This window comes from Alosa pseudoharengus, unplaced genomic scaffold, assembly GCF_046254945.1.
Source record: "Alosa pseudoharengus isolate Yale_2024_CS ecotype anadromous, Long Island Sound unplaced genomic scaffold, YU_APseudo_1.1 YU_APseudo_1.1_scf_22, whole genome shotgun sequence".
Taxonomy (NCBI): Eukaryota; Metazoa; Chordata; class Actinopteri; order Clupeiformes; family Clupeidae; genus Alosa; species Alosa pseudoharengus.
Window position 1 is genome coordinate 15,813,781 of NW_027468680.1, and position 14,501 is coordinate 15,828,281.

Below are 14,501 nucleotides of genomic sequence, written 5' to 3' on the forward strand. Positions count from 1 at the left end.
TGTCAGTGAATTCACCGGGTTGGTCAGTTGCTAAAGAACTTTGTTGGCATTGCATCGGTTGTGAAGACACAGCTCTGTGCGCAGTTTTCACGGATCATCATTGCCCTTGGACATTTTCAGCTGGTTTGGAAATTGGACTAATTTTAACATCACTTTTTTCCCCTTTTAAAATATATTTTCTTTTTTTTATTTGTTTATTTGTTTTGTTGTCTTTCTTGTATGTCTTGGTGTCACGGGTACGCTGGCGACATAGTCATGAAGTGCTTTGAGAGGTTGGTCAAAAATTACATCTGCTCATCATTGCCCTTAAATCTAGATCCCTTGCAGTTTGCATATCGGACTAATAGATCTATTGATGATGCCATCAATTGTATACTGCATACTGCATTAGCCCACCTTGATAACAGGCGGGAATTATGTGAGAATGCTGTTTATAGATTTTAGCTCAGCATTTAATACAATCAAACCTGTATTACTACTCACTAAGTTGGAAGATCTTGGACTGAATTCATCTCTGTGTAAATGGATTTTTAACTTCCTGACTGGTAGACCCCAGGCCGTGCGGGTGGGTAGTCACATCTCTTCATCCCTTACTCTCAATACAGGAGCGCCACAGGGATGTGTTTTAAGTCCATTGTTGTATTCCCTCTACACATACGATTGTACAGCAGTACATGATTCCAACATCATTGTCGAGTTTGCTGATGACACAGCAGTAGTTGGCCTCATTTCAGAGAACAATGAGCAGGCTTACTTGAATGAAGTAGACAGGTTATCCAACTGGTGCCAGGAAAACAACCTCCTCCTGAATGTTACGAAGACCAAGGAGATGTTTATAGATTTCAGGCGTGATCAGCATAAGATGTATCAACCACTTATGATCAATGGGATCATAGTCTCAAGTGGAAAGGGTAGAGAGTTTTAAGTATCTTGGAGTCCATATTACTGAAGACCTGACTTGGACCAAGCATATTTATTCATTGGTGAAAAAGGGTCATCAGCGTCTTTTCCACCTCAGACGCCTCAAGTACTTCAAGCTACCTCAACAACTATGAAGAACTTTTACAGAACCACCATTGAAAGTGTTATCACTGGCAGTATAACAGCTTGGTATGGAAATAGCACTGAGCTAGACCGTAAAGCTCTGAAGAGAGTAGTAAGATCAGCTGAACGTACCACCAGAAGTGCCCTACCCTACAGGAAATTTACATAAGGAGATGTCAGTCGAGAACAAGGAAAATTATCAGGGATCCCAGTCACCCCAACAACTGCCTCTTCACTATCCTACGGTCTGGGAAACGTTACCACTGCCTGAAGTCCAACACGGAGAGAATGCGGAAAAGTTTTTATCCCCAGGCTATCAGGATTTTAAATGAGGATTGTAGCAGGAACACCAACATCCCAGCTAACACATGACATTGCAGCAACGTCGCCATAAAGTTGTTATTTGGTTACAGCGACATTACCTTCTGGCTACGTTGTTGCAACGTCACAGCTACTTTGCAAGACAATGTTGTCACTTGGTACCATTAGTGACATTGCAGCGACGTTGTGACCTGGTCAGCTGATGACTTTGCATCAATTTGGTACCGTTAAGAAAGGTGCCACAACATTGTGATTAGGTCAGCTGGTGACATTGCCATTTGGTGCCGTGGGAAACGTTTCCGCGACGTCTGCCAATGACGTTGCCATGTAGTATTGTGAGTGATGTTGCCACAACATCATGATCAGGTCAGCTGATGACGTTGCCATTTAGTATCAGGAAATGTCCCCGCGACGTCAGCCAATGACGTTGACATGTAGCATTTGGAGTGATGTTGCCACAACGTTGTAAACGGGTCAGCTGATGACGTTGACATTTGGTGCCATGGGATACGTCCCCGCGACGTCAGCCGATGATGTTGCCATGTAGTATTTGGAGTGATGTTGCCACAACATCGTGATTAGGTCAGCCGATGACGTTGCCATTTGGTGCTGTGGGAAATGTACCGGCGACGTCAGCCGATGATGTTGCCATGTAGTATTTGGAGTGATGTTGCCACAACATTGTGATTAGGTCAGCCGATGACGTTGCCATTTGGTGCTGTGGGAAATGTACCGGCGACGTCAGCCGATGATGTTGCCATGTAGTATTTGGAGTGATGTTGCCACAACATTGTGATTAGGTCAGCCGATGACGTTGCCATTTGGTGCTGTGGGAAATGTACCGGCGACGTCAGCCGATGATGTTGCCATGTAGTATTTGGAGTGATGTTGCCACAACATTGTGATTAGGTCAGCCGATGACGTTGCCATTTGGTGCTGTGGGAAATGTACCGGCGACGTCAGCCGATGATGTTGCCATGTAGTATTTGGAGTGATGTTACCACAACATCGTGATTAGGTCAGCCGATGACGTTGCCATTTGGTGCTGTGGGAAATGTACCGGCGTCGTCAGCCGATGATGTTGCCATGTAGTATTTGGAGTGATGTTGCCACAACATTGTGATTAGGTCAGCCGATGATGTTGCCATGTAGTATTGTGAGTGATGTTGCCACAACATTGTGAACTGGTCAGCTGATGATGTTGCCATTTGCTACCATGAAGAATGGTGCCACAACATCATGATCAGGTCAGCATTATACCTATTGGTCGGGGATCGAACCAGCAACCCTTCGGTTTCAAGTCCTGACCAGTAGGCCATGACTGCCCCAAATTAGTTAGAAATATCCACCATAATGTATTCAGATGTATATGGGGAAATGTATTGGTAATATTTGTAAAGATATATGTATATGCACAATATATGTACATATATGAGACCATGCACATACAATGTATGCACAATACATATGTGGTGATACAGTATATACAGTATATGTACAGTACATGTAACATCTAAAATATATGAGTACTTACAGTTTTTCTCAGTTGCTAAAACACTAAAACCCATTGGCTGAAGAAAGTACTCAGTTGCTTGAACTCATTAAGCTAATTATTCAGTCTGTTGTCAAAACCTTAAACCATTTCACATGGTAAAACACAATTTTTAGAAAAACTTTAAACACTCATTCTCAAAACACATTCTGCACTAATGCTTATGTACTGTATCCATACTGGTAAACACAAGTGGCAAAAATGAAATACAAATAGACATACACATATCATCGATTAAACACAACCACTCAAAATTGATTTCACTTGTTTCAAATGATGTGACAAAACCAATATACGCCAGTTCAGAGAGCAAACAGGTTGTTGAAGGTGGGAATGAAAATGGATAGAAGAAACTATGTAAGAAGACGAGTGCATATGCTGTACTACAGTGCATTGTAGGCTGTATACTGTACAATACTGTAAACAAATCGTATGGCCCTGAACATTGTGCTTTCCATTTGTTTACAGTACTGACTGCTCAATAGATTTTGACTGGTGCAAGTTCATATCAACAAAGAACAAGAATCAAAGGACAAGTTTGTGAGATGCAGGATACTGTAAAAATAGAGGTACAAGGAGGAGGAAGAACAAAAAAATGCAAAGAGCAAAGCAAAGTAGTAATTTCTACTTGATGTTTCCTGTTTTGAGGCGAAAGTTTGATTTTCCAAGAGGAGTCAGAGGTTTTGTAAATAGTGCTTGTAAATAGGGTTTTGTGTTTAATGCTTTAAGAAAATGGAGCAAGGTTTCAGAAATTGTGTTTTAGCAATGTAATTGTTGCCACTTGTGTTTACCAGTATGGATGACGTGCATTAGAGTTCAGAATGTGTTTTGAGAATGCGAATGTGTTTAGAGTTTTGCTTAAAAGTGTAAGTGGGATCTGCAACTGTGTTTTACCATGTGAAATGGTTTAAGGTATTGACAACAGACTGAACAATTACAGTAGCTAAATGAGTTCAGGCAACTGAGAACCTTCTTCAGCCCATGGGTTTTAGTGTTTTAGCAACTGAGAAAAACGGTGAAAAACTGTAAAAAGTATTTCATAATGAGGGGGGAACTAATGTAGCCTAAGGTGTCTCTTATTTCATGTTGAGGTTTGCTTTCCAGCATGCATTGCAAGTCAGTTGCCTCGTTTATAGGCTATTATTGTTATTGATTTTGAAACAATATGGTTGAAACAGTTTAGCTTAGGCTCAACTCTTACTGATGTTTTGAACAATAAATTCAATAGTTTATTTAAAAAAAAAAGAAACCGTGGACGTGAAACTACTAGTTCTAACCCAGTATAAAAGTCCAGCTGACAATTCCATCGTGTATCTTGTTGGAGGACATAAGCCTGAATGGGTGAAAATCAGCTACACACATAAGGTAAGTTCATACATAGACTGTATGTAATTAATAGCAAAATGGATAACCATGAAGATGTGATCTAATGTTACATAGGTTGTCTCTCTCCCACAGTAACAGTAATATCACCCGGATCAAAGCATTCGGTGTGCCTACAGGTATTAATTGGCCTATGTACAAGTGCTGTAAGAAGGGTAGTTGTCATGTAAGGCACATACTATAATTTTATTATTGTTGCTGTTACGGATTGGCAAGTTACGTTGCGGTTACGTAATGAAACCTTCCACTTGCGACGTTGCCGCAATGTTGCCTGAAGTTGTTGTTAAGGACTGGCGACGTCGGTAACTTACGTTACGGTTACGAAACGGCACCTTTCAATTCCATGTTGCTACAACGTAACCTGATGTTGCAGATACGGATTGGCAACGTTGGGGAGTTACGTTGCGGTTACGAATTGTCACCTTTCACTTTGCATGTTGTGGCAACGTTGCTAAACAGGACTGGTGGCGTCGGTAACTTACGTTACGGTTACGGAACGGCAACTTTCAACTCCACGTTGCTGCAACGTCACCTGATGTTGCGGTTACGGAGTGGCGACGTTGGGGAGTTACGTTGCGGTTACGAATTGTCACCTTTCACTTTGCATGTTGTGGCAACGTTGCTAAACAGGACTGGTGGCGTCGGTAACTTACGTTACGGTTACGGAACGGCAACTTTCAACTCCACGTTGCTGCAACGTCACCTGATGTTGCGGTTACGGAGTGGCGACGTTGGGGAGTTACGTTGCGGTTACGAATTGTCACCTTTCACTTTGCATGTTGTGGCAACGTTGCTAAACAGGACTGGTGGCGTCGGTAACTTACGTTACGGTTACGGAACGGCAACTTTCAACTCCACGTTGCTTCAACGTCACCTGATGTTGCGGTTACGGAGTGGCGGCGTTGGGGAGTTACGTTGCGGTTACGAATTGTCACCTTTCACTTTGCATGTTGTGGCAACGTTGCTGAACAGGACTGGTGGCGTCAGTAACTTACGTTACGGTTACGAAACGGCACCTTTCAATTCCACGTTGCTGCAACGTAACTTAATGTTGCAGTTACGGATTGGCAACGTTGGGGAGTGACGTTGCGCTTACGAATTCTCACCTTTCACTTTGCATGTTGTGGCAACGTTGGATACGACGTTGTGGCAATGTATTTTGGGTCATTCAGTTACATTGCAGCAATGTACTGGCAACGTAACTGTGCTAGCTGGGATAGCCTAAACACTTTTGCACTTTGGACTTTCTTTCTTTATTCTTCCTTTTCTATATATCCTTTGCACAGTCTTGGAGTCAGTGGAACAAGCATTTCACTGCATTTATAGGCTACCTGTATAATGTATGTGACAAATAAACATTTGATTTGATTTGACTACGGCGCTCCGTCCGTCATTTTTTGTATTTGTTATTTTTTAAAAGTATTTGTCTTGTCTTGATGTCATGGGTACGCTGGCGACTATAGGCCGCTCCATCCGGCATCTTTTGTCTTGTTGTTATGTGTCTTGTTTGTGGAGCGCTTTGGATTGCACTATGTGCATGTTAAATGCGCTTTAAAAATAAATCTGACTTGACTTCACTTGAGAGTGTCACAGTCCCCTGCACAGTTGCAGCTGACAAATTTCAGAAGGTCCGGTGCAATGGGACCTGTTGTAGGGACTGTAGAACATCAACCAGATAACAGGAGTGAGGGAGATGCAGGGGAGTTGGATGAGGTTTGCTAAATTTTAAACTGATTAAGGGAGTTTTGCAATTGTTCAATAAAACCACTTTTTATGGATTAGTCAGAGATCTCAAACGCTAATAATATTATTTGTAAAAAAATTTTTTTTCCATTATTTCGCCCAGTCCCTCTGGGTACCCGTGGCCTACTGGAACGTCTTCGGACTTGTAACCGGAAGGTTGCCGGTTCGAACCCCGACTAATAGGAACGGCTGAAGTGCCCTTGATGCAGAGACCAAATTTCCCTCACGGGATCAAAATATAGGTCTACTTATACTTGATTGGCTCTCCAGGCGTTTCCCCGAAGATTTAGCCGTGGAGGTGTTACTACACACCTATAGGAACACGTAGTAAAAAAGCTACTGGTAAGAAATGTTTTTGCAGACTGGCAAAACAATGCCTAACTTTACCTAACTATGAATGCAACCGCATGTTCAAACCAGCTCAAACGCATTATTGTAATAAACACGCTCGAACGACAGAGGGCGCCATGATTTCATTTGATTCAACAGCCCATGATTGCTTAAACATCATTTTTTTATCATCGCATCTTGTTTGTTTCTAACAGGTTATCTGTCATTTGAACCCTGAATGTTACTATCTCGATTCAGATAATGATTTTGTAATACGCATGTTCGTTTTTGTGTTCATGGTTTTCAATTTAAATAGGCTAGTTAATTTAATTAATAGCCTACAGCCATTGGTTTAGATATTCTGTTTTTTTTGTGTGTTTTTTTTTACAAAAAGGACAGGTCACACACAGTTTGTGTGCTCTAATCTACGTATAAGTTTTACAGTCTAATTCATTCCACGACACAACTTTGTCCTGTTAAATCTTCCAATTTGGGGCACTTTCATTGGGCAGGTGATTCGAAATGGGAGCGCCTATGCCGTGCGTCATACGTCTGGAGTATAAAAATTGATCTCGACCCGCTTGGGTAAACCATTTTGGATTGAGCATCAATACAGTGGGGTGGGAAACAAAGATAACCGCTCAAAATGACGAAAATTGTGGTAATTTACCTTGGAGTTCTTCTTCTGGCTGCACACATCACAAAACCGGTAACTAGCTACTTAAAACTACTAAAGAAATGTATTGAGCAATTTTATGTCACTCATTGGTGGCATTTTCATTGAATTGAACGGAGACTTGAGTTACCCCAACTACAATACATATTTCATTCATTTATTGAAAGTTTGCTGATGGCCAAACCGCATGGTCCATAGTTTTGTTTATTTATTTGTTTGCTTTTTACACTGAGCATGGGCCATCAGCAGAAGACTAAAACAATGCAACAAATTAGTTTCCTGGCGGAATCTGTCTAGTTGTAATTTGTGTGGGCTGAAGTTTTTACCTAGCCTAATCGTTTTACTTCTGTGAAAATATACGGACCTGTTAGCCTATGTTAATTGGTGGCTAAAGTGTTGTGATGTAGGCCTAGTATTATTTACCAGCAGGCTAACATTATTCTTCCACTATACACTGTTTTTTCCACAACAGGTGGTTGCTCAAAATAATGCCACAGGAGCGAACACGACGGTTACTACTGCGGAGCCCGTCTCAAATGCCAGCTTGACTACCGTGGCCGACAACTCCTCCAGCAGCAGCGTTAACGCCACCACTGCCCCCACCGGGGCAGGCGTTGCGCCTCAGTCCGGTATTCTGAGCCTGCTACTACCAGTGTCTATTGTGGGCACTCTCATGCACGGTCGCTGTTAAAGGATGGGGATGATAAAACTGAGACCACCAAGACTGTGACGATCAGCGGCTAAGACAGTGAACATCCAAAGAGCATACTTTTTTAAATTCTCGGGAATCGGTCTCCCGGCTTCGTGTATGTGTGTCGAGATGGGAGTGACGCTATTCACTGACGGAAAGTGGGCAACAACAGACGGTCTTTCTTCCACGCAAGGTGCACATTTACATGTCTTCATACTAAATCCCTGGCGTCCAGAAACCCCGTCCCGTGTACTCGAAGGAAAGCACTAACACCTTGCTTTGAACTCCAAAACACACAGGTGGAGATTGATGCGCAACGAGGATGTACAAAATTCCGCTCTTTGGCACTTTTTTCAGTTCACCTCAAGCCACTGTTTGTACCTGTGTCTTTGTATTGGACAGTAGCCTAATTTTTGAAACGCTTAATCTCACAAGTGCCCAGGAAGTCAGCACTCATGTTGGTCGAGGCGCCTTGTGATTTTCTTGCGCTCAATGTACCATTTGCAAAACCAACGGTTAAACGATTTGCCCGTCTTTTAGGCTACGGATTTCCAACAGGTGCATGAACATGAATTGTGATTAGCCTAATTATAATTGTTTTATAATAAAAGTGGAAACCCTGTTTAAATGTATGTAATTCTGTAGTTTTTTTTTGTAAAAAAAAACCCAATAGGCTGTATTAAATGTCATTGTATTGCGTTCGTTATTGTAATTTGATTTTGTCCTGCTTTGTCGACAATAAAACTCCCAAAATACACTCGCTTTTTGATCTACTGCTATGGGAAATGAGATGATCAAGAATATAATTTCCCTTTAAACGGTTTTAGCAGGTGAAGCGGAATAAGGTTGACTGTTGTATTGCGCACATGGCTTTCAAGCAAATCTGAAGGGAGTGTCTACACTGTACGTGCGAAAGCGGTCTGAACTGATATTTGGGTGGAGTCCGGTTTCTACTAACCGTTTTGGAAAATGGACCTAGGTGTCCATGTTGATTTGGCTTTTATATTCCATTTGACGAGTTTTTTCTGTAACTGCGGTGAAGAACAGCACTATTCAGCATGGGTAAACCCAGGCTAAAATATACCCATATCAGATAAACATTACCCATGATGGAAGTGGCCAATGTAGGCCTACCTGCACAGCTGCTTTCTTTGGCAATAATTTGGACACTGATCTAACCAAAAACGCCCTAGATCGCGCAACGACTCTGTTTTTAACGGTGTAGGTCTATGCTAACTTAAAGCATTAACATATACTAGACTAGATATGTGATGACAGCTTGCATCTGTCGATGTTAATGGTAAAATATCTAGGCTGACAGCACGACATTCCAGACTGACATGTCTTCATCAAACTCATGAAAGTAATATGGCGTATTACGGAAGCGTATTGCTGCCACACTAAAATAAATAAAAAGGCTCAGTATGTAATTACGTGAAAATTTTCTTTTTACGTTTTAACAAGATATGTATCACGTTATTACATGAAATTATCACGTTATTTCATGATAATGATATTTTCACGTTATAACGTGAACATATGTTATTTCAAGATATGATTTTTTCACGTTTTTACAAGATATTTATCACGTTTTTACATGAAAATATCACGTTATTTCAAAATAACGAAACTGAACGAAACGAGGCCACGAGAGCTCATGGCTGGCATAAATGATAACTAGTTGTGTCTGAACTTGCACCCTGACTGCTATTAGGCCTACACAGTGCTGCTTGATGAGTGTTTGTTTTTGTGCATGTGTGTGTGTAGGCTACGTGTGTGTGGCCAATTCCCAGTTGACTGAAGAGCAGCGAAGAGGGATGTGTGTGTATCGGCAGAGAGCCGAGGATAGTCTGCTCACAAAGCCTGATAGTTCTGCTTTATCTTCTTATCAACACAATAAATAAAACTTTCGCTAACTTGACGCAAGAGGGAGAAAGGGCTTTGATAAATATGCGAATCTTCACGCAACGTGGGTGAATGTATAGAGCGCTCTAGCTCGGTAGCCTGCAGGTCATCGCAATAATTTCTAAGGCTGTGGGGAAGAGATGCGGGGAGTGAGAAGTGAAGCGCTGCAGTTGCACAGTGCAGGCTGCTGGAGAGCACAACAAATTAAATATTCAAACAGCAATAGCATGCTTTTTGAGATCACACTGTAATCAGCCCGTCCCATCGGGAATCCTCCCGACTCTCCCGATTGCCACTCCGCTGCAGACAGGTGCAGAATATTCTGGACAATGCTTGGGTGTTCGCATAGGCTATAGGCCTATAACAATATCATCCACCGTGTTCAATAAGGAGAATATCTTAAACCGAGCTTAAAATAGAATTTGATTGAGTCGTGTAAACGAGCATATCATATTCTTGCCTCTCGTTTCGTTTAGTTTCATTAGGCTATCTTGAATAACGTGATAATTTCATGTAATAACGTGATATATCTTGTAAAAACGTAAAAATATCATATATTGAAATAACATGATATTTTCACGTTATAACGTGAAAATATCAGTATCATGACATAACGCGATACATATCTTGTTAAAACGTGAAAAAGATATTGTTATAACAAGAAACTTTTCAGGTAATTACATAATACTGAGCCTTTTTATTTATTTTAGCGTGGCAGCAATACGCTTCCGTATACGTAATCAATATATTTGCATCTGTTTGGTGAGGTCAATTCACTCAGGTCCTCCAATCTAAACTCTCCATCAGCCAATTTGCTCTGATATGGTTTCCATGGATTTGCTTTGGCCACCTGGTTTGCATGTTATCTAATGCCCAATGTAGCCATCAGTCTTTCCTCAGGCAAGGCAGTTTGCCAGGAGTGAGTGAGTCAGAAATAAGTTGAGATGCTGTGCAGAAGGTTGAAGCAAACAATGCATCTGCAGGGCAAAAATGGAGAAAAAATGATGTGAAACCAACTGACATTTGCTCCCATGTAATTCATAGGCTACACATTTTACACATAGAGAGACAGAGAGGGAGGGGAAAAACCAGGAGGAAACACCACCTGCAAGTTGGCTTACTCTGCATGTTTTTGAACAGCACTGTACTAATACAGGGAGAGGTTCACATACAGTGGCACAGCAGGAAATGTGTGTGCTTGGTTTACTTCATCAATAAGATCAATTTAAATTAATCTAGGCATTCTTTTTTTCCATTTCAAACTGAAGCTGATTTAAAACAATGGAGTAATACGAAAACATGAGTTCAGGTGCAAAACCCTCTAAATCCGTAAAATAAATTAGTTGTACAAATGCACCAAATCATATGAAGTCATGAGTTTGGCTCACTGGTAATTTCCTAGATTGTGTAAGACCAGTTTATATTTGTTGTGAGGAAGGTTTGTGGTAGTTTAAGCAATCTTCATATCCTCAAGCTTTGTCTGAAAATATGCAGCACCAACCACACACACACTCTCTCTCTCTCTCTCTCTCTCTCTCTCTCTCTCTCTCTCTCTCTCTCTCTCTTGCTCTGCTTTCTCTCGCACACACACACTTTGTGAGAACTACGCACACTCAAGGTCCTCTGGTAAATAGCTTCCATTGTTTCTGCCTCTCGACAGGTTGTTCACCTGAAGAGCTATTCAGCCTCCCATGTCTTCTTCTCCTCTTTATCTCTCGGGCTCCTCCCTTCTGCTTTCCCTCCTCCAGAGTTTCATCCTCCAAGGTTTTAGCCCCCCCCCCTCCCCTTCAGACTCTCTAGCTGCAGCCTCCTCTCAGCGTCCACTCTCATGGTCTCCGGAGCAGAGCTGGAACTGTTCCTGAACATTCCTGTAGCTCTACACACTTCATTCAGGTCACCTCAAAGACACACACACACACACACACACACACACACACACACACACACCGAAACTCAAACAGCAGTTTCACAGTTTTTGGTTAAGCTGAGGAGACCAGTAGCAAATGTGTGTGTGTGTGTGTGTGTGTGTGTGTGTGTGTGTGCAGGGGCACTGCTATATAATTTGGGCTCTGACAGACAATAATTCTGGGCCCCCTGATAATATATAGTATTATTGGGGTGGCTCTCTGGGGGCCCCCTGTCAGTGCTGGGCCCTTAGAATCGTCTTAACCCCCCCCCCCCCCATCCCCCAAGCAGTGCCTCTGTGTGTGTGCGTGTGTGTCAGAGTGTGTGACATTTCACTTCCTCAGGATTACTGGAGGTGGAGTACATCATTGTCCAGATAGGTCAAAAGTTCATAGCCCCTGTTCACAGATATGATGGTGAAAAGAGGGATTGTTTAATGCTGAATAACATTATGAGATTAGCTGGATAAATATTGCAGATCTTCAACCTCAAAACCTTATGAAATAGGTAATGTGTGTAGTTAATACCTGTGTGACCTTTATAGCCCTTTAGTGCTACAAAACCCACTGGCAGACCTAGATCTGGTTGTTACCTGTTGTCTCAGATCTTTTATGGGTGAAGCAAGCACGGTTGGCAAGATAATTTACAGTCCTGCGGGCATGACGTCAAGCCGATTTCAAAACCTGGCAGTTCAGTTCTGCATTATTCAGTTGATAAAGCTCCCTGGCAACTCCCCATTATCATCCATCCTCGAAACCCACTGACAGCAAACACCTGCTCACCACACAGAGCAACAGCAGGTGCTGTGCATGATATTATTATGTACAAAAACCACAAACAGAATAGCAATTTAGCTGGTAGTCAGGTAGTCAAAGTCAGAGTCTCTCTCTCTCTCTTTCGTTCTCTCTTAGACACACGCGCACACACACACACACACACACACACACACACACACACACACACACACAAGCACACATATTCCCAAACCTCCTGAGATCACTTTATCATTGATGCGGAGAGGGAGGTTGGATTTTGGGGTTAACATACCAGAAGTGCTTTGATGGTTAAGGTGAGTGCCTTCTACCTCTGACTTACACAATCCCTGTCTCCCGTTACTCACACACACACACAGCATTCTGTTATCCACGTAGACCCCATACCCCCCACCCCCACACACAGGGTTTCTGATTACAGGGTCTACCTTCAGGGTTGCTATGGTAATGTGAAAAAGAAAGAGAGAGAGAGAGAGGAGGAGGACAAACATGGTCGACTGTTTTCTTTGAGCCACTCTCTGGGACATAGCAATGTTTGAGCCCACGTTACCAGCTATTTATGTAAGTGGAAAAGAGAAGGTGAATCACACCAGCTGAGAACTGTCAGCGTTTGCTGGACTCAAGAAAAGGTGAATCACACACCAGCTGAGAACAAACTGTGTTTGCTGGACTCTAGCAACACAAACGTCAGACATCTTTGGACAGAAGAAGCTCTTGCAGTTATATAGATGATCAGATACCTACCTTGTTATCTTCTAGATGAATTAAAGTTATGCACACATCCAGAGATATTATTATATACTATATTAAAGTATGCACACATCCAGAGACCTCTAAGCAAAACCGAAAACGGTTAATTAATCAAGAAAAATAGTCCAGACAATAGTTAAACAAAACCGTACATGCCGTGACATTTAAGGCTACAAGCTCAACACAATTAATTCCTTGACAGCCTGTGACAGCCAGCCCCCTAGACAGCCAGTTATAGCAAGGTACCCTTTCCTCTGTGTATCTGACAAGAGCCTGATGTAATGAGCTTGTTGTGTGTCTCAAATGAGCCTGTTGCCCAAGTCACAAGGCTGTGATTAATCGGTTTTGTCTGAGAGAGGACTGTTCGTCTGTTGGCCTTTTGTTAGAGACTGTTGTCATGAGTCCGTTGCATTCAAAAGAAGACTATTCAGTCTGTTGTCTGCAAGGAATCTGTTGGCTAAGAGGGCTCTGTAGTTATCAGTGGGCTACTGAATTGACAAGTATCTGACAACTGTACTTCCTCAGGAGGAGGTTAGTGGTGTTTGTGTCTGTCCTCCCTTAAAGGCCTCTGTCCAGTCATCTCTGAAGGGAGATGGAGAGGGAGTCTGCAGTGAAGTGGGTGGAGGGGGTGGAGGTGTCTCTGAGCTCGTCTGTGTCTAAAAAAGAGAACTTGGAGAGTATCTGATGATGAGCCATTCCACCTAAGGAAGATCACTGCGATGAGGCCACTGCTGCTCCTAACCTGCAGCACTCTCTCATTAATGGGGATGGGGATGAGTCAGTGTCCTTCTCCCCTATGGAAGCTGCCCTCGTTGGGCTGGGTGTCTCCAAGTGCCTCCCTGCTGTGGTGGTGGAGGTGGATAATCAGCACTGCCGACCAGTATCATTATTCGGCGTGCTGTCATGAGCGGCAACTGAGCAAGCTGGCAGGAGATCACCATGGTGATTTGATAGCCCTGATGGTCTTGCCTCCATCTCTGTGGCGAGAGTGGGTTGCCGAGGAACAGACAGTTCAAGAGAGTTGAGAGCAAACTGGTTCCATGGTGAGTGTGTGTGTGTGTGTGTGTATGTATGTGTGTGTGTGTGTGTGTGTTTCTGTATTTTGTGTTTGGTTCTGATGCCCTAAGTTATTCACTGATACACAATTAACTTAAACCAAAACATCATGTTGTAGTAATTCAACACACTTACATAATCCTTCTCCTTTTATGCTCACAACACACAGACACACACACACACACACACACACAGATATGGCATACTGAAGGCCGCAGATAACCCGTCTTACGTGTATGTCATTTCCCTGTGACATTTTGCAGGCGGTTGTGGATCCACATCTCTCCCCCCCCCCTTTGCATGGCAGAACCTCAGTTTGGGCTGATAAAGAGAAGCGGACAGAATGCGAAAGAGAAAGATAAATATAGCCCC

The 14,501-nt window shown here is 42.6% G+C and overlaps 1 long non-coding RNA gene across 1 annotated transcript; it reads left to right on the forward strand.

The window, feature by feature from the left end:
* The first annotated feature begins 6,966 nt into the window (after nt 1-6,966).
* Nucleotides 6,967-8,497, forward strand: LOC143139305 (uncharacterized). Its single transcript, XR_012990375.1, has 2 exons — nt 6,967-7,082; nt 7,522-8,497. It is a non-coding gene; the product is annotated as an uncharacterized LOC143139305 (long non-coding RNA).
* Nucleotides 8,498-14,501: the final 6,004 nt, after the last annotated feature.